Raw genomic sequence first — 18,635 nt, 5'->3', positions numbered from 1 at the left:
TAAAGTTTAGCCTGGCATACCTGAGGAACCAGTCCCAGCCGTCTCTGACCTCAGAAAACACACAGGCACAGGTGAGGTCCTTGTGGAGTGAGTGGAGCAGGAAGAAGCACAGCCTGTATTCCTACCAGGGAGTGGGGAAATCCACCGGGCAGCCTGACACTGATGCCTGCAGAGATATGGAATGGAATTATTACACAGCACATGTTAAACCTCTCAAGGACAATGCGTGATGAGGAACAGGCAGCAGGGATTTGCCAATCACACAACACATTGAACCAAGCCAGCGTTGTCTCAGGTTGCAGTGTAAGATGTAACCAAAATCGAGCATTCTATCACCAGCTGTTGAAACCAGCTGGGGCAGGGTTCTTTATCTCTTCCATGACACATCCCTGATAACTCCCTCCGGGCCATATCTTCTGCTAATGGGCCACCAAGCCTCACTGCATGGCCCATCAAGTTACATCATCCCACTGGGAGATGCTCCGCCCAGGGGGAGGAACCGAGCGTTCCTGCCTGGCTGTAAGCTGAGGTTTGGAACAGCACAGGCAGCCCTGACCTCCTGGGTTCCTGGAGGACAAGAGCTCCATAAGCAGCACTAGACCTGCAGGGGAGCACCAGACCCTTCTACAGGATCACGGCTTCAGCAGAGCCACATCCATCACTTCAGCAGGGCTGCAGCCACCATTTAATGGGGCTGCTCCCAGCGCCCTGCCCGGCAGGTGCCAGGCTGTGTCCTGACTCTGGCAGTGTCTCTGCACTATTGCATTGATTTATTTATTTTAATTTTTTCTATTAAATTGTAGTTCTGATTTCAGGTCTCTCACTGGTTTGCTTTCAAACTGGTACAAGTGTCCATCACTGATGGGGATTTAGCCCAGCTGGAAACAGGAAGCAGGAGATATGGTATGTCTTGGCTTCCATAGGTTTTTGGAGTGGGAATGCTCCTCTGGAAGCACAGGTGATGGAGCACAGTCCCAGCTGGTTAAAGCACTGAGGGTGAGGCTGCTCAGGTGCTGCCAGCCTGGGCAGTCGTGGTCAGTGAGGTCCTGCCAAGTCTGTCCTGGGGCAGGTCCTGGTCAATATTTTCATTAAGCACAAGGTTGATGAAACAGTGATCCTGCTTATAAAATGCTGAATTAAAAACAGATCACAAAGGGCTGCAACTGCTTCAAAGGACATGAGCAGAATGTAAAATAAAACTGAATTGCTGAGAAATGACTCGGAATTGGTAACGTGCAGTTCAGCAAAGACAAATGCAAAGCAGGCGACCTGCAATGCACCACCCTCATGCAGAGGTTCTGTCTGGAGACCAGTGCCACTGCTGCACACCCTGGTGATGGCTGGTCTGGCTGGGCACCTTCTGCTGCCAGGGCAAGGTCAGCACAGGCTGGGTATGGCCAGTGAAGTGGCCCTAGTAAGGCAGGGATAGAACAATGGAGTGGTTTGAGTTGGGAGGAACCATAAAGCTCATCTTGTTCCACCCCCTGCCGTGGGCAGGGACACCTTCTACTGTCCCAAGCTGCTGCAAGCCCCATGCAGCCTGGCCTTGGACACTTCCAGGGATGGGGCAGCCACAACAAAGGAGAGCCCCAGTGCTGCTCTGCTTGGCCTGGGGGGTATTTCAGCCAGAGATTTGTGGTGGTCATCATGAGGAGCAGGAAGCAAACAGGAGAAAGTCCAGAAGAGATGCTGACAAGCTTGGTTAGAAGTTTGAAAAACATGAGCTGCAAGAAGGGGAAGAACAAATCAAATCTGGGTCTGGCAGGGTGAAGCCTGGGCAGGGATATGAGAACAGCCTTCTAAAATGCAAAAAATCACTAGAAAGGGATTAGTGATCACTTATTCACAGGTCTACCAAGGGTATTTTTTGCAGTAATTGGCTTAATTTGCATCTAGAGATATTTAGGGTGGATTTTGATATTGCAAGGAGATTTTTCCTTGTGCCACATGACGATGCATCAAAGGCTGGCTGGGATTTAGGTGTTCCAAAGCTCCTTGCAGTCCCAGCCACTTTGGGGCTGCCAGACACCCTGGGGGGACCCTGGTGCACCAGGGCCAGGCAGGGACGGGCTGGGCAGAGCCGCCCCAAGCACCCATCTGCAGGCTTGGGAGCAGGGAAAAGGGGAGGCAGTGGGGGCTCCTGTCCCACTCCTGGCCAGACCTGCTGCCTCCCTGTGTTTTCCCTGTGCCAGAGGGTGGAAGCTGTTCTGGTGAGCTGTGCCGCTGAATGGAAAATCAGCTCCATGAGCTCCAGTTCTCCCCTTTGTGATCCGTCCCTCTGCCACTCCCGCCTCTCCTCTCCTGTCTCTCCACGCCTGTTTTGCATCTCCTGCGTCATCCCTTTTCTGCTGCACCCCTCCTGCATCTTTCATCTTCCCCGTCCCTCCAGCTGTGCTCCTCCTCCTTTCTAGTCTCTCCCTCTTTATTCCCATTCTGTCTCACACCAGCTCTTTAATTCAGCAGCACGGCATTTCCATTTGAATTGCTTTCCTGCCTCCCTCCGGGACAGGAGCGGAGCCAGGGGCTGCATCCTATCCGAGCCCCACGCTCGGGGGTGTCACACGGACGGTGACGGCTGTCCCCAGCCCATTCCCATTCCATGGGCACGGCAGTGTGTCCCCAGGCCCTCTGCACTGCCGGGACAGCGGCGCTGCCCATGGATCCCTCCCGGAGAGGCAGTGGCAGGGAGCATCGCCCGGAGAGGGGCTGAGTGCTCCCCATGGACATTCCCGTGGGACTAACCCCCATTTCCAGGGGATCTGCTGGCTCTGCAGGGTACCAGGCACACAGTTCTGTGCCACCTCTGCCCATCCATCCTCGTGGGCCAGCCCAGGATCCCCCCTGGCAAAGGCACAGGATGAGCGTGGTGAGGAGGGAGCTCTGGTGAGCGTGGGTGTCCCTAAGGGCTGCTGGCTGTGGGAGCATCCAAAGGGTTTTCCAGCAGGCAGTGGGTTCTGGGAGCAAAGCTCTGCTCTCACCAGGGCACTGGTGAGTGCCAGGATCCCCAGGGGATCCCTGGGGGCTGGCTCTGAAGCTCTCCCAGTGCAAGGGCCTCCCTAGCTCTGCACAGACCCTCAGATCAGCCACTGGGGTCTGGCAAAGTCTGCTCCTTCCCAAGGACCATCTCCACATGTTCCTACTCGTCTGGGTGCTGAGGGTGGTGTTTTGGGGCAAACTCTTTCCTGCAGTTTCACAAGGCCCTGTGAGTGTGATGCCCTGGTGTGTGCAAAGCATCACAACCTCTCCTGGCTCTCCCAGCTGTTGCCTTGTCCAGGCTGAAGCAGGGGGGTTGTGTGTTCCCCAAGGAGCACCTCACCACGTCCTGCGCTCCCAGAGCCACGCTCTGCCCTTCAGGCACCATCACAGCCACTGCTTTTCCACCAGTTGGGCACCAAAGCCTTGGTGGAACCATCCCTGCTGGAGCACTGAGCCCTTGGCCATGATCTTTTAGGAAGTTTTACCCTCTTTCAACCTGAACATTTGAACAGTGCAGTGGACAACCTTTTGGCCAGATTCTGCCATCTTTACCCATTTCCGTAACGCACCGGCTATGGCAGCCACATGGGCTGGGGTTGCTCTTCCTCTCCAACAGTGTGCTCAGTCACCAGGACCCTGCCCAGGCAGAGGCCAGCCACACCCTGGCCCTGGCCCTGGCCCCAGCCCCAGCCCTCCCAGAGCCAGGCTCTTGGCCTGAGAGCTTGTGTGTACCCCAAATGCCCTCTCCCACATCCCCAAATTCCCTTTTTGCACAGCAGCACATGTGAACATCCATCAGGGACCAGACCAGGGCCACTGAGTTGGCCTGGGACCCACTGTGACAGCTCTTCTCCTGCCCTGGCCCTACAAGGGCTGCAGTTGACGTTTCCCAGCTGCATCACCTGGAGAACAGAGAGCCAGGAAGTCCCATCCATGATATGGATATCCATGGATATGGGAGGCCCTGCAGTGAAAGTCCCCAAGACCAGAACTATTCCCTGGTGCATGTTCCCTGAGGTCCCTTGGGAGCTGGGGTTGGGGTGGAGACCTGTGAGCACGTGGCTGCCCACCCTCCCCACCTCCTCCTGCCTTCTCTGGAGGCTCCCTTGGGTGCTCAGCCTCACAAGATCTGCTTGTAACACCCTGTCGGTGTTACAGTCTGACCAGGCTAAATGGGATTTACACACAGGCCAAGAGCTTCCAGCCTCCCAGGCTGTTCCTTTCCTCCTCTCCTCTACCAGCTGCCAGTTAATGGTTAACCTCCAGGAGTTTTCCTCCCGGCAAACAAGGAGCCCTTCAACATTCACCTCCTGGTTAAACAAAAACCAAGAGGGCCAGTTGGTATCTGGGGAACTTCTCTCTGTGCCAGGTGGAACCAGTGCCCACTTTGCAGATGTCTGGCCAGTGCAGGAGCAGCTCCAGCCACAGCTGTGGCACAGGGCAGAGCAGGGGCCAGGTTCACTTAGAGGACAAAATCATGGAATAACAGAATGGTTTGGGTTGGAAAGGACCTTGAAGACCATCTCATTCCACACCTGCCATGGGCAGGGACACCCTTCTCTAGCCCAGCTTGCCCATCCCTTACACAGCATCTCAAACGCACACATGAATATTCAGCAGCATCCAATCAAGCAGTATATCCACGTGTCCTGGGTTGCACTGTATTCTAGTACCATCCTCATGAGCTGTTGAAATCAGGTGGGGCAGTGTTTCCTTGCCTCCTCCCCCCAGACTATCTTTCTGTTAATGGCCCATCATTGTCCTGCCGAATGACTCAGAGATAACTCCCTCCGGACTATCTACTGTTAATGAGCCTAATCAACACTTGGCCTCATGACTCATGACCCCATTGTGAGATGCTCCACCCAGAGGGAGGAACCAAGCATCCCATCCTGGATATAATCGGAGATTCTGAACACCAGAGACAACCTTTTCACTGGATTTCCAGAGGACAGGAGCTACATAGCCACCACTGGACCTTCTGAGGAAGAGCAGACCCTTTTTTCTACAGGATCACCGCTTCAGAGGACTGCAGCTACCATTCTGCTGGACTGCTACCACCACCCTGACTAACAGGGACTCAGGTTGTATCTTGACTCTGTCAGTTTGAACCAGTGTTTTCTTTTAGTGTTTTTTTTCCTTTTCTTTAATTTCCATTAAATTGTTATTCTGACTTGGTGCCTCCCACTGGTTTGTTTTCAGACTAGTACATCACGATTCCCTTGTAAAGTGTTTCTTTTAGGATCTGTGGGAGTGCATTTCCAAAACTCTGGACTTTGAGTGAAGCCTCTCAAGCTCTAGCAACCACGATGGAGAAGCTTAGGTTGATGGAGTTCAGGATGGGGGCTCCTGCAGGGACCTCGCTGTTTGTCCTCAGAAAAAGGACCCCGTTGGGCTGGAAAGCAGAATTCCAGCTGTCCCCTTCTCCAGAGGGAGTGGGAACAGGGCTGGCACTCTGATACACTCAGGGAGCCTCAAACCCTTTTCCATGGATTCAAATTCAGTCTCAGTGTGCAGGTAGCTGGTGGGGGACACTGGGCTGGGGGGGCACAGGTCTCCACTTGCTGTCTCCAGAGGCAGAGCTGCTGCCCAGGAGTTCAGATGTTTAAAAGAGGGTCAGGCTCTGCTGGGAACAGAGCCAAGGGGGAGGATACCTTGTAGCCCTGGGTGTGTTTCACTGGTGGCCATTGGTGGCCCAGGTGAGAACTAGAGGGTCTTTGAGGACCCTTCCCACCCAAACCATTCCATGGTCCTGTGATTCTGTGGACAAGCCATCGACACGTGGTGACCCTGGGACCCGTGAGCAGAGGGGCTGGTGTTGCCCTTGGGTGACAGCAGCAGGGCCCAGAACTGTGTCCCTTTGGGCTTGTCTGGGGTGTAAAAATAGCACTTGATTCCCATCCTCTCTGCCATGATGGAAAAAGCAAACTGGCAAAGGAGTTTTGCGCTCGGGTTGTTAAATTTTCATGGCAATTTAGCAAGGCTGGTTGAGAGTCATTTTCCAGCTGATTTCAGTTCCTTTGAGCTGCTCCTGGGCTGCAGGGCCTGGGCTGCAAATGTGACAGCGGGGAGCTGCTGCTTTGCTGTTCAGAGCCTTGTCATGGAAAAAGGCTGGCCTGGGAAAGGGTGTTATCAGTATTTGATAAGATATGATAATGCTAATTTTAGTCCTAAAATCTTTCCTTAATAGAAATGAAGTGCTCGTATTTATCCCAGCAATTACAGCCACAAAGAGCTCACACAGTTAGGGAACATCCACTGTCTGCAGCTGAGGATTCCATGGATCATGGCAGCTAATCCTAACAGGGCTTTGTGAAGGAAATTCTGCCTTTGGAGGATAAATCAGCACCGAGCTGTCAGAAATTGGGCCCTGTTCTCCTGCGGAATCACAGAGTCATGGAATGGTTTGGGTTGGAAGGGAACTTAAAGCCCATCCAGTGCTACCCCTGCCATGGGCAGGGACACCTTCCACTGTCCCAGGCTGCTCCAAGCCCCGTCCAGCCTGGCCTTGGGCACTGCCAGGGATCCAGGGGCAGCCCCAGCTGCTCTGGGCACCCTGTGCCAGGGCCTCCCCACCCTCACAGGGAACAATTCCCAATTCCCAATATCCCATCCCTCCCTGCCCTCTGGCACTGGGAAGCTATTCCCTGTGTCTTGTCCCTCCAGGCCCTTGTCCCAAGCCCCTCACCAGCTTTCTTCAGGCACTGGAAGGGACTCTGAGGTCTCCCAGGACAGGCTGTCCCACATCTGCCTGTAGGGTTCCTGTCTTGCCAGTCCCTCTGCCCCATCTGCCTTTCGTGCCCGCAGCAGCAGGTGGCAGGGCCTGGCTCTGCTCCAGTGCCAGCTGGGGCTGCTCTTCAAGGTCTGGCATTCCCAGTGGTATCTCTAAGGATGCCTGCAAAGAGCTTTTGCCAGGAAATGTCCCTTCTGGGGTGTCAGCTCTAGGTGGGCCATGCATTCCGGGCTAGGCCTGATCCCTGGATCCTTGTGCAGTGCAGCTGCGGGCAGTGTGACCTGCTGGGGTGTCACCATGCCTGTCCCAGGCTCGCAGATACATTTTCCAGCAATAAGGAGGGTTTTCCAGCTTGCTCCATCCCTTGCAGCACAGAAAAGCACAGTCCTGGCCTCAGCACAGCTCACCAGCTGCTTCCCCCAGCACCAGCCACTGACCGACCTCCTCTGGCCAAATCCATCCGTGTGTCTGCAGGGGCTGGAGAGCAGTCCCAGCGATGGGATGGGGGAGTGAGGAGCCAGGTGGTGCTGGAGGAGGGCACCAGCCTGGGCTGTTCTCCTCTGGTGACCTGTGAGGGTCAGTGCACCTGAGAGCAGGGTCAGTGCACACAGGGTCATGGCTGCCCACAGGACACCCGGCCCTGGCACGTGGGCAGGGGCTGGAAATGTGCCTTATAAGCAAAGCACCAAAGCTGAGGGGACAGGGTGAGTTCCCCAGGGCTCCCACAAGCCAGGCCAAGTAGTTTGTGCTAGGAGGAAATCCCTGGCAGTCCCCTGCTGGTGCTTATGTCTGCTCCAGGACTCATCTGGGCCTGTCCTGGGGAGCACCTCCAGCACCAGTCTGGCAGAGCTGCCCACTCCTGGTGACCATTGGCCGTCAGCTCCCTGATCCCAGGCCTGGAGAAAGGGCACTGGTTCCCTCCAGGACAGCTCAAGAACACATGTTGAGGATGCTGAGGCCCTAAGCGAGGACCCCTCTAGGCTGAGTTACTGGCAGGGTACATCCCAAGGGACGAGGTGGGGATGGACATCCCTCAAACACTGGTTTTGCTGGGCAGATATGCGCAGAATGGAGCAGCTGCCCCTGCACCCAGCTGGCCACTGGCACTGGGGATCTCCAGCTGTGTCACTGTGGAAGACAAGAGCACGTCCCAAAAGCACCCTGCTGGCGTCAGCATTGGCTGGTGTCCCTGTGCCCCTAGCTGCAGCAGAGCCCTCAGGGCTCCTGTCCAGGCTCCAGCACCTCACAACTGTGGTCAGAGATGGCCTGACCCACACAGGTGCTGAACACCCATGTCCCTCCCCAAAGTGACTGCCTGGAGTGTCACTGAGCCCCAAGCACTGGCCACCCAAGCACTGGGCTTGCCAGCCCTTCTGCCAAGGCATTTGGGGCAGGACCGGGATCAGGAGAGGTTCAGTGCCCTGCCCGGTGCACCCTGTGCTGAGGGCACATGGCCCCTTGGCTTCTGCCAGCACTGCCTGGAGGGGACCAGCCGGCAGTGCAGGCTCCGTGGCTCTGGTCCTTCCCGGCAGATCCCTGCTTTCCTGTGCTCAGCTGCCACCCCAACAGGCTGGGGGAGCTCTGGTGAGCCCTGCACTGTGTGTAAGGGGTCAAACAAGGCCATGGTGACCACAGGAGCTCTGGCCAGAGAGCAGAGCTAGTGCCATGACAAACTGCTCCACAAGCCCCTTTCCTCCTCCTCACTTCTGCTCCCATCCACCAGCATCAGCTGAAGCTGCCAGGGGGCTGGAGGTCTCAGCACCACAAATAAACACCCTGAAAAAGGCCCCCACCATCAAGCCTGGTCCTGTGCTGCTGGGAGAGGCTCCAGCTGGGTGCTGGACATCCCTGGCAGGGGCTGGCTCTGCACAGATCTTTATTTTCCAAATATTATTCAGGACCCTGTATGTGATGAGCAGTAACAAGGCTGAGATCTCGCTGTGTGCTGCTGCCAGGGCGCCTGGGCCAGGGAAATGGGCTGTGGAGCACTGGAAGGGCTCTCGCAGCATGTGGGGGGCTGAGCCCTGGCAGCCCCAGGGACGCTGCTCTCGGTGCCCTCGGCCGCGGGGTCAGGGGCAGCTCATGCCAGAGGCTGCAGTGGATGTTGCTCGGAGTCCAGGGAAACAGGAATCTGGGACAAAACAGGGTTTGTTTCCCCAGCCCTGACTTCTCTCCTCTGCTCAGCTGCTGGCTTGTTCCCGTGTCTCAGTGGGGTGGCAGCCCTGCACGGATGCTCCTCTTGTCCCATGACGTTGTGAGGAGGAGGCCAAAGGTCCTGTGTCCTCACTGAAGCCTCGCTGAGGACCTGACCTCCCCTTTCTCATGCTGCTTGTGGGACTGGGCCCCACAGGGAGAGACAGCACGGGCTGAGGCTGCAGGAGAGGGAGGCACCAAGAGCATCCTGCCAGGGGCTGCGGTGGCTGGGCTTGGGGAGGTGGGGAGCAGAGCTTTTCCGGGATCAACACACCGAGAGGCCACCTCCAGGCTAGGCTCAGGGATGTCTGGGACGGAGACAACAGTGGAGAGGCGATGGCACAGCACTGTACCAGCCCCACACACCAGGGACCCCGTGGCTCAGGGACCCTGTGAAGGTGCAGAGCTCCCTGCTGTGTCCTGCCCATGGATCCCGCTGATTCCATGGTCCTGGTGGCCCGAGGCCCTGTGGAGGGAGCGAGGCACAAGTGGGTCTCCCTTACCTCATGGGAAGGAGCAGAGAGCTGCTCCCTGGATTTTGGCAGGGGGGTGGTCCCAGCCAGGGTTGGGCTCTGGTTTAATCCCTGAGCTGCCCTCCTGCCCATGGGCACAGCCAGCATTGGGGCAGAGCCAGTAAAGGGGGCACAGCCACGAGCCTCTCACTGGGAATTTGGCTGCAAATCCTCTCTGGAAGAGAGGACTGTAATTTAGCAATATGGGCTCGGGCCTTTCCTGTGAACTCCCCTCAGGCTGCCAGACGCTTGTGGCCAGCACGTCCAGCAGTGAGGGACTGTCCTACCACACCTTCCCAGGCACTGGGAGCAGGGAAGTGGGATGAACTGCCCAGCACTAGGGAGGGGTCAGGTTCTAGAGGTGATGCTGGGGCTCAGTTCCCAGGCACCCCGACCACACCAGGGCTTCAGCCATTTGGGAACAAACCCTGTGTGCCAGGGCAGGACGAGTATCCCATCAGGCTGGGGCACACGAGTCCCTCGGAGAGGCCAGAACCGAGGCCGTTCTCCCAGGACTGGAAGGCAGCTGAGAAGGCACTGGCAGAGGGGCAGGCCTGGGGAGGGATGCCAGGGGCCAGCCAGCCATCAGCATCTACCCTGCCTGCTCCAGAGAGAGCAGGGATGGAGGGAGCAGGAACAGCTCCTGCTGCTGGCACCAGCAGCTCCTCTGGCAGTGGCAGCGGAAGCACCGATCCAGCTGGGTTTGGACCTGGCTGCTCTAGGGCTCCCTCGTGTCCCGGTGCTCCCTCCTGCTGTTGGGTGTCAGGGAGAGGCTCTTCTGTCCCGAGAGCTGCAGAGCTCTGGTTTCCATCAGGCAGGGGCCAAAGGCTGGTACTCCAGAGGGCTGGGACAGAGCAGTACGAGCTCAGCACCTGGAGAGCAGCTGGGACTGAGAGGGGAGTGAGATAGGTGCCCATCAAGGAGAGAGACTGCCTGGCCTGCCCGTGCCCTGCCTGTGCCCTGCCCGTGCCCCGCTGATGCCAGCAGTGTGATCGTGGCTCTTGGGAAAACACAGGAGACCAGGCTTTTTTCATTCAGGGAAGGCTGGCCCACCCTATAGCTCCACTTGGGACACTGAGATCTGCTTCTGCCCAGTCTCTGGGTGAATTTCTGACATTCTCTGCGATATTTGGTGAGAAATGGGAACCATGTGACTCCTGCATCCAAACCCAGGAGTACCATGGCAACATCCAGACCTCAGTCCAGAGTGTTTAGCACCAAATGTGGCTTCAGCAGAGGTTTCTGTAAGCTATTCAGCCCTCCCCATGTGCTGATCCCAGACCAGAGTCCTCTTTCTTGTCCCTGACAAATCCTTGCATCACAGCCCTCACTCAGCTCTGGTGGTTTTGTTGTATCCAGGGGGAAACTTCTCCTGGATTCCCTTCATTCAGCAGACATCCCAGGAAGGCACCATCAGTAACCACAACAACCACTGATTGCTTTGAAGATACTGGAGGGAGCCTCTGTTTGTTGTGATCCACATCCCAACAACTTCTCTGCCTCTCTGCAGCAGCTGAGAAGGGAGTTGTGCCCACCTCTTCCCCGGGTATGGAACCCAGGTAGGAAGCAGAAACTGCTGGGGACCCTTGGGAAAGAAAGTATTGTCCTTCCTACAGCGATTCCAAATCCTTCCTGTATGAAACTGAGTCTCAAGCGCGTCTTAAACCCACAAACATTTACAGTCATCAAGTATGAAGCTGAAAGAGGTCCAGGAGAGCTGCCAGCCCAGCCTGGGGCAGAGGAACCCGCCTGGCAGCAGCAGAGTGAGCTCCAGCTCACTGGGTTTCCCCAGGAGAATGCCCACAGAGGTGTGTGGGAGCCACAGGACCCAGCGTGGGAAGAGGCTCATGCTATCCAGCACTCTGTAACCCGACACGTGCAGCAAGACCCAGTAATTAGGCTGGTAATTAGAGCTAAATGATGGCTGGGATGCTGCTCCTAGAGTGGAGGTCATTAACTTCCTTAGGCTGTGGCCAGGTGACCATCACTCCTCGGCTGAGTGTCCCTCCATGGGCCAGCTCAGCTACCAGCCCTGGGCCCCGTGGGAGTCTGGGGGACAGTTCTCCAGGCTTGGCTGTGCAGGTTGCAGCAGTTCCACGTGGCTGGGTGACTTTTCCACCTAAGCAGATCCTTAGATCATTCTTGACCCTCTCTTGATTTATCTTCTGCCATTCCAGCTTTCAGCTTTCCAATTTTCCTGCCTTTCATTGAACCACTGAGTCACTGAGGTTGGAAAACACTCCAAAATCATCAAGTCCAACCACTCACCAGCAGCACTGTGGTCACCACTAAACCATGTCCCCAGGTGCCACATTCCCACACCTTTTGAACACTTGCAGGGATGGCACCTCTGGTGCTGTGCCCAGCAGTGCTAGAAGCCAAGATTTTCACCTGGCTCCGTGTGCTGGGACACTGGGGGCTGTATCTGGGCATCTCAAATCCACAAGAGATGGCATCTTTCTTTTTTTTTTTAATTTTTTTTCAGGCATTCCCTTCATGCTTGTGACTCTTAATAGAAAAACCCAAACAGTCTCAAGATGTTTGCACTGAGAAGGAAGAGCTTGGGCAGCACAAAGTCAGGTTCTTGGGCAGAAATGCCACTTTCTGCTGGTGCAGTCCCCCAGGTCAGTGGGGGGACCTGGGGGTCCCGGGGTTCCTGCTGTAATTGGTACTGCAGCCTCCTCTGGGAGGGAAACTGAGGGATGCAGGACAGGCAGTGTTAAGGAGCACCCTTCTCACCGGGGCATGAGGGATGCAGGAGCCATGCAAGAGGATGAGATGTGACCCAGAGGGGTGACAGGGGCAGGGGGTGATGGTAGCAGGGTGCCTTAAAGGAGCAAAAGTCACCGCATCCACTCCTCTCTTCACACCTTGTTCTTCATCTTCCCTGCCCTCTCTCTCTGGGCTCAGCTGGGGGGGCTCGGCTGCTCTCGGGGGCCAGGCTGGTGTCCCTCATCTTTGCTCAGACCCTGCCGTCTCCAAGCTGGCAGTTAATTGAGCTGTTAGAGCCTTCCCTTGAATCAGAGCATGGCAGACCTGTGCCAGGGGCTCCCTCAGGAGAACTGCACTTTCCTGGCAGCCTCAGCATGGGAAGACACAGAGATCCCATTGCTCTGCCCGGTGCAGTCTGGGGCAGAGGCTTGGCAGCCCCAGCCAGGAGGGCACTGCTGCTCTGCAGGGATGGGCAGCCCAGGATTCCATCCAGCTGCTCAGCACAGGAAGCCTGGCTAAGGAGGGAGCGGATCCAGTGGCCTCAGGACACGCAGCAGGGGCTGGAGCTGCTGCTGGAGCAGGAGCTGCCCAGCCCTTTCCTCGTGCCCCTCACACCCCCACAGCACAGCAGGAGCCCCTGGCCAATATTTTCTCTGTGCCAGGGACCCCACCTGCCCCCAGCTCGCAGCACCAATGCTCTCTGTGCCCCTGGTTACAGCTGTGCTGGGTGGCGTCAGGGACCCCACACCCTGCCCTGGGTCTTGGGGGCAAATATTCCTTCCTCCCAGTGTCGCAGGGGTGCTCCAATGCTTCCCACTGCAGTGGGCAGGATGCAAGGCAGCAGGTGGGATGTGTCCTAACTGTGACACGGGTTATTAATCTCTTTGATTAATAAAAAAAATGCATTTCCTGCCCCTTTTATTCCTATTTTTCCACCATGTGCATAACTATCTGCAGTATCCCAACTGTCTGAAGGCCAGACACTGACAGCACTTGGGGAGAAGGTCCTTGGGAACCCTTGGGAAGCAAAGGATGAAGGCAGTGAGGTGTCTGCTCATCCCCCAAGACTTCAGGGCTCCAGACATGCAGGGATAATAAGGGCTTGATCACCAGACCTGGTGACAGTCCCTGATGACATCTGTCCCAGGGACTTCTTTGAGCTTGGGATCCCACTCAAACAGCCTGGAGGAAGATGGCATCAAGAGCTGGAAATGTTTTCTTTGGGTGGAAACATTTGCCTGAGCTCCCCAGAGTGTTCCCACCACCCAAAGGTGTGAAGGGCAGGAGGTGCCCAGGAGCTGGAGCAGCCATGCCCCCTCTTCTGTGGGGTGCCAATTCCTGCCCGTGGGCACCCCCAAGGCTCCTGTGGGGGTTTTGCCAAGGGGGCTGGAGCTGAGGAGCGCACAGGGAGCATCTCACTGATCCCAGCTGGCAGCCAGCTCCCCGAGCTGCACAAAGGGCCTTTTCATGCCCTGCATAAACAAGCAAGAGGCATGAAAAGTTGTTATCGCAGAGCATCAGCACCAGCAGCAGCTCAGGCGGGGATTCCCAAAATAACCTCCTCCCAAAAGGCACAGACACGCACACCCCTTTTTCCATGCTGCTGGGATTTAGGGAATAAAGTCTTTGGGTGCCCCCACCTCTCTGCAGAGCCCTGTAGCCCGAGCTCTGTCCCCCTGTGCCAGGCAGGGCCTCCTTCACCTCAACACAGCCCTGCTCCAGCTCCTGCTGCATCCCTGTGTCTGTGGAGGATCCTCAGCAGGGATGGCTGCTAGCTGGAGATGGGCTTTGCCAACATCCGGAGTGCGAGGGCTGATTAACAGTTTGCTCTGAGCTTGAAAGGTGGAGCTCCAAGGGCTCACAGGTGCTCTTCCTTGGAGGAGATTTGTTTCCAGAGCTGCACTCTGGAGCTGGGCCCCAAGCTGCACCCCTCTTATCTATCTCCTTCAACAAAAAGCAGGTTTCCATGTAGAAATACATTCCAGAGGAGGATGTGCTGGTCCTCTTTGCTTTCCTTCCCATAAAGCCAGGCCAGAGTCATTGCAGAGGTAAATTGAGAGGGGAAACCTTGCTGGAAGGAAAGAGCTTGGAGGCTCTCAAGGAGATAGAACCATAGACCCAGACTGGTTTGGGTTGGAAGGGACCCTAAAGCCCATCCAGTGCCACCCCCAGCCATGAGCAGGGACACCTTCCACTAGCCTAGGTTGCTCCAGTCCCTGTCCAACCTGGCCTTGGACATTCCCAGGGATCCAGGGGCAGCCACAGCTTCTCTGGGCACTCTGTGCCAGGGCCTCCCCACCCTCCCAGGGAACAATTCCTTCCTAACATCCAATCTAAATATCTGCTCTTTTAGTTTCAAACCTTCTCCCCTTGTCATGTCACTATCTGCCTGTGTAAAAAGCTGCTCTCCCTCATTTTTATAAGCCTAAAACACTGGAAATGGCTCTAAGGTCTCCCTGGAGCCTTCTCTTCTCCAGGCTGAACACCTGCAGCTCTCCCAGCCCGGCTCGGAGCAGAGGGGCTCCGGCCCTTGGAGCATCTCTGCAGCCTCTCTGAACTCACTCCAGCAGCTCCACATCCTTCTGATGCTGGACCCCAGGGCTGGAGGCAGCTCTGCAGGTGGGATCTCAGCCAAGCAGGGCAGAGGGGCAGAGTCCCCCTGTCCCCTGCTGCCCACTACCCTCTCGATGCTTCCTTCCCAGGATGGCTTCCTGGGCTGCTAAAACCTGGCCAAAAACTGATGGCCAAATCTGTCCTAACACTGAACCATGAAACGTCTGCCAGCCCTTTGCAATTTATGCCAGTCCTCATTTATTTGTGGGGTTTTTGTGTTGTTCCAGGCTGATTCTGCTGGACAATGGGAACCTGGTCAGGACATCCTCACTTGGGTTGCAAAAATTACCTCATTCCCAAAAGAGGGAGATTTTCCCATGGAGCTCCCCAGGGCTCACAGGTCCCTCTGTTCACAGGGACGTTGCAGGAAGCTCCAAGGCTTCCCTTGTGCACCCATGGAAAACCAGGGTGGACACTGGACAAGGGCAGCTCCACCAGCTGAGTGACGGCTGCATTTGGGGTTTAAAACACCTGTGTTTTCTGGAAATGTGTTCAATTCATCTGAAAAAAATACCTGAAAACATGGCAGCTCCTTTAACTGCCTTTAAATTTCTTGAAATATCTTTACATTTTCAGTTAAGTTCCTGAAGACCTTGTAAAGTTTCCACTTCCTTGGTGTTTTCTGGGGGAAAAGAGATGTGTTGCTGTCCCCTCCCTGCCCTGTGTGGCCAGACAGGTATTTCCACTGCTCCCATCACTGCAGCAGGAACTGGACAGGGATGCAGGAAAGCTCATTTCTTGGTTATGGAATAGCCAGGAGAGAGTCCAGCACAGCTGGGGTCACCAAGAGCTCACAGGGGATTATTTTGCCAGGGAAGCTCTTTTCCCTCATCTCAGCAGGCAGAAGTGCATTTTCCACGCTTTCAGGACTGTTGGAGAGTTTCAGGCTTTAGCTTGGTGGTCAGTGGAAAACAGGCTGGGCTGTTTGCACCAGTGTGAGAAGAGGAGTGAAGGATTCACTGGGGAAATCTGTTCTGTATGTTCTTCTTCCAGCTCCTTGGCCTCCCAAGGGGGATGTTCCCAGTGGTGGGCAGCGACACCGAGGATATCTGTGCTCAGAACGCTGCCAGTGCGGTCAGCCACTGACTTATGTGACCCAAATCCACTTGAAAGGGTGAATTCACATTTACATTGCCCAGATTTTCCCTTGGATTGCGACAGAACCCCTGAGCAGCCATCACTGTTTTCCCTTTGAAGGCCTGGAAGATGAATGCAGACAGTCACAGCAGCTTGCACACAACTGCAATTATTTTTTTCAACAACACAGTGCAGCTTTTCTGCTGTATAAATTCCCTACAAATTCACACCAGTGGTGTCCCTTGCAACAAATGCTGTCCCTTGCAGGGCAGCCGCCCCAGCACCAGGCAAAGCACCTCTTCAGCTCTGTCCCTTAAGGGTGTGCAGCAGTGGAAGGCTGGAGGGAAAGCTGTGCCTGCACAGGGGATCTCAACAGCCAGCTGGAATATTGATTTGTAAATGAATGCCCTCCCTCAAGTTGGCTCCCATGCAGTGGGGTGGGTTTTTTTTTCCAAGAGGTTCCTGCTATTTACCCAACTTTCCAGCTGGGCTTCTCCACAGCACAAAGCGGCAGGACCTGCCTGAGTTTGTACAGTGAGTCAACAGCTCAGCAGGGGATTAGAGCCCACAATCCTGCTGGCATCGCTGCCTTGGCTCGAACCACTGGACCATGCAGCCTCATTTTGTTCCTGGTACTCTCTGCTGGTATGTGGTTTGTCAGGGAAAAAGCCTCAGTGTGGCTAATAAAGGAGGCACTTTCTAAAGCAGTAAAACAAAGCCCGCCTCATTCCAGCTCTCCGGCCCAGCCGTGGTGCTGGGGGACCAGGTTCCCTGTGGGACTGGGAACTGCAGGTTTCCCTGGGGCTGGTGGGGAGGAAGCTGAGGAGCAGCACCCAGAGGCAGCTGGCACAGAGCCCTGGCACCCACTGCTGCCAGGGAGGTGACCGTGTGCTGACACACTGTGACAAGCTGCCCCAGGCCAGCCTGGCTGCAGAGGACAAGCAGAGGCAGCCAGGTGGGAGCTGCCCTGCTGGGAAGTGTCCCCTGGCCTTCCTCACACCACTGGAGGCCTTTTCTGTCCCTCACACCGGGAGAGTCACCGAGGGCAGCTGTGGCACCAGGTAACGGAGCAAAGCCAGGCCCTGCAGGGCAGCCAGGGCACGAGGTGCTGTTCGGAGTCTTGCAGGGTGCACACGGGCAGAGGGCACTGGGTACCGAGCTGGGACCTGCCACAGGCTCTGGGAATGGGGAAACTGGTGCTGGGCTGACACCTCCCTCCGGCCTTCACTGCTCAGTGTCTGCCAGACGGGGAGGCAGAGAGGGCTGAGCATGCAGCCTCCCTGCTCCTGTCTGTGAGAGCCAACCCCATACTCAGGGGTTCCACCAAGAGCAGAGTGGCCACTGCATCCCTGCTATGCCCCCACTGCATCTCTGTGCCCCCAATACATCCCTGCTGTGCCCCCAGTGCATCCCGGTGCCCCCAGTGCATCCCTGCTATGCCCCCACTGCATCTCTGTGCCCCCAGTGCAACCCTGCTGTGCCTCCAGTGTATCTCTGTGCCCCCAGGGCATCCTTGTTGTGCCTCCAGTGTATCTCTGTGCCCCCAGGGCATCCCTGCTGTGCCCCCAGTGTATCCCAGTGCCCCCAGGGCATCCCTGCTGTGCATCCGGTGTGCCCATGCATCCGTACTGTGGGTGCACACTATTTTGCAAAGAATAGCCTCCCCTTTCTGTCTGCATCTCCTGGGGGGGCTGCTTGCCCTGACATCCCCAAAACGCACGAGCCTGGCCAGCTGCTGATGTGGAGATCTCCCGGGCCCGGCTCACGGGTGTGCCCCCCAAACGCCGCGGGTGGACAGCCCGGGATGCTCCGGGAAGGGCCGGGCACCCCTGGGAGCTGCAGGACCCGCCGGGTGTCTTGCATGGGGTGACAGAGGAGGCTCAACAGGGATGGGGCCCTGGGGAGGAGACAGAAAGTACCGGGTGCCTCCACGGGACCCCGTCCGTGGCGGGGGGGGCGTTACGCGGGACGCGCGTGGGGACACCCGCGGGGGCCCCCGGTGCTCCGGGGACGGAGGCAGCCCCGGCGCAGCCCCGCAATCCCCGCAGCCCCCGCAGCCCCCGCAGCCCCAGCGCGGCCCGGGGGCGGCTCCCGCGGCGGGGGCGGTGCGGGGCGGTGCGGGGCGGTGCGGGGCGGTGCGGGCCCGCCCCCTCCGCAGCGCCGCACCGCGCCCGGCCCGCCCCGCGCTGCGCCGCGCCCGCCGCACGGCGGGGCAGGAGCGGGCACGGACGGGCAGGGCGGGCAGGCTGCGGGCGGCGGCGGCGGCCGCGCCCGGCACACGGCGGCGGAACGGAGCCGAGCCGAGCCGAGCCGAGCGGGCAGAGCCGAGGTGAGCGGCCGGGGGCTCCGGGGGTGCGGGGCCGGGCAGCCCCAGGTGCGGCGCGGCGCCTGCGAGGGGGAGGCGGGCAGGGCTGCAGCCCCGCCGCCGGGAAAGCTGCCCCGAGCCGGGCCTTCCCCTCCCTTCCCTTGCCGGCAGCAGCGGCGCATCCCGCTCCGCGTCCTGCCGGGATGCTGCGGGCGGGGCGCGGGCCGGGTCCCCGCGGGGTCCGGCGGCTCGGCGGGGGCACCGCGCTCCCAGCGCGACGGAGCGCAGCGGGGTGCGGGGGGCGGCAGCGCTAGCCGGGTCCTGCGGGCGGGGTGAGGCGGGCCCCGGGGATCCGTAGCCCCGGGGATCCGTAGCCCCGGGGATCCGTAGCCCCGGGGATCCGTAGCCCCGAGCTGCGGCAACACATTGAACTGCCGGGCTGTGATCTGAGGGAGACGATTTACATTAGAGGGAGAATGTGGAGAGAGCCAGGAACAACTTGGAATGGGTCCTC

General features: G+C 57.6%; 1 protein-coding gene across 12 annotated transcripts in view; it reads left to right on the top strand.

The window, feature by feature from the left end:
- The first annotated feature begins 18,064 nt into the window (after positions 1-18,064).
- Positions 18,065-18,635, top strand: part of EPB41L1 (erythrocyte membrane protein band 4.1 like 1) — a 65,020-nt gene continuing 64,449 nt past the window's right edge. For 6 of the 12 annotated variants that reach the window (XM_039563234.1, XM_039563236.1, XM_039563237.1 and 3 more), the window contains exon 1: positions 18,065-18,145. The gene's annotated coding sequence lies outside the window, so the exon portion shown is untranslated. The remainder of the gene's footprint in view (positions 18,146-18,635) is intronic. The other 6 variants (XM_039563241.1, XM_039563243.1, XM_039563240.1 and 3 more) reach the window with 3 other exon arrangements.

The sequence above is a fragment of the Corvus cornix genome, chromosome 20 (assembly GCF_000738735.6).
Source record: "Corvus cornix cornix isolate S_Up_H32 chromosome 20, ASM73873v5, whole genome shotgun sequence".
NCBI classification, from domain to species: Eukaryota; Metazoa; Chordata; class Aves; order Passeriformes; family Corvidae; genus Corvus; species Corvus cornix.
The sequence above is the reverse complement of the archived record's forward strand: the minus strand, read 5'-3'. Positions and strand labels throughout refer to the sequence as shown.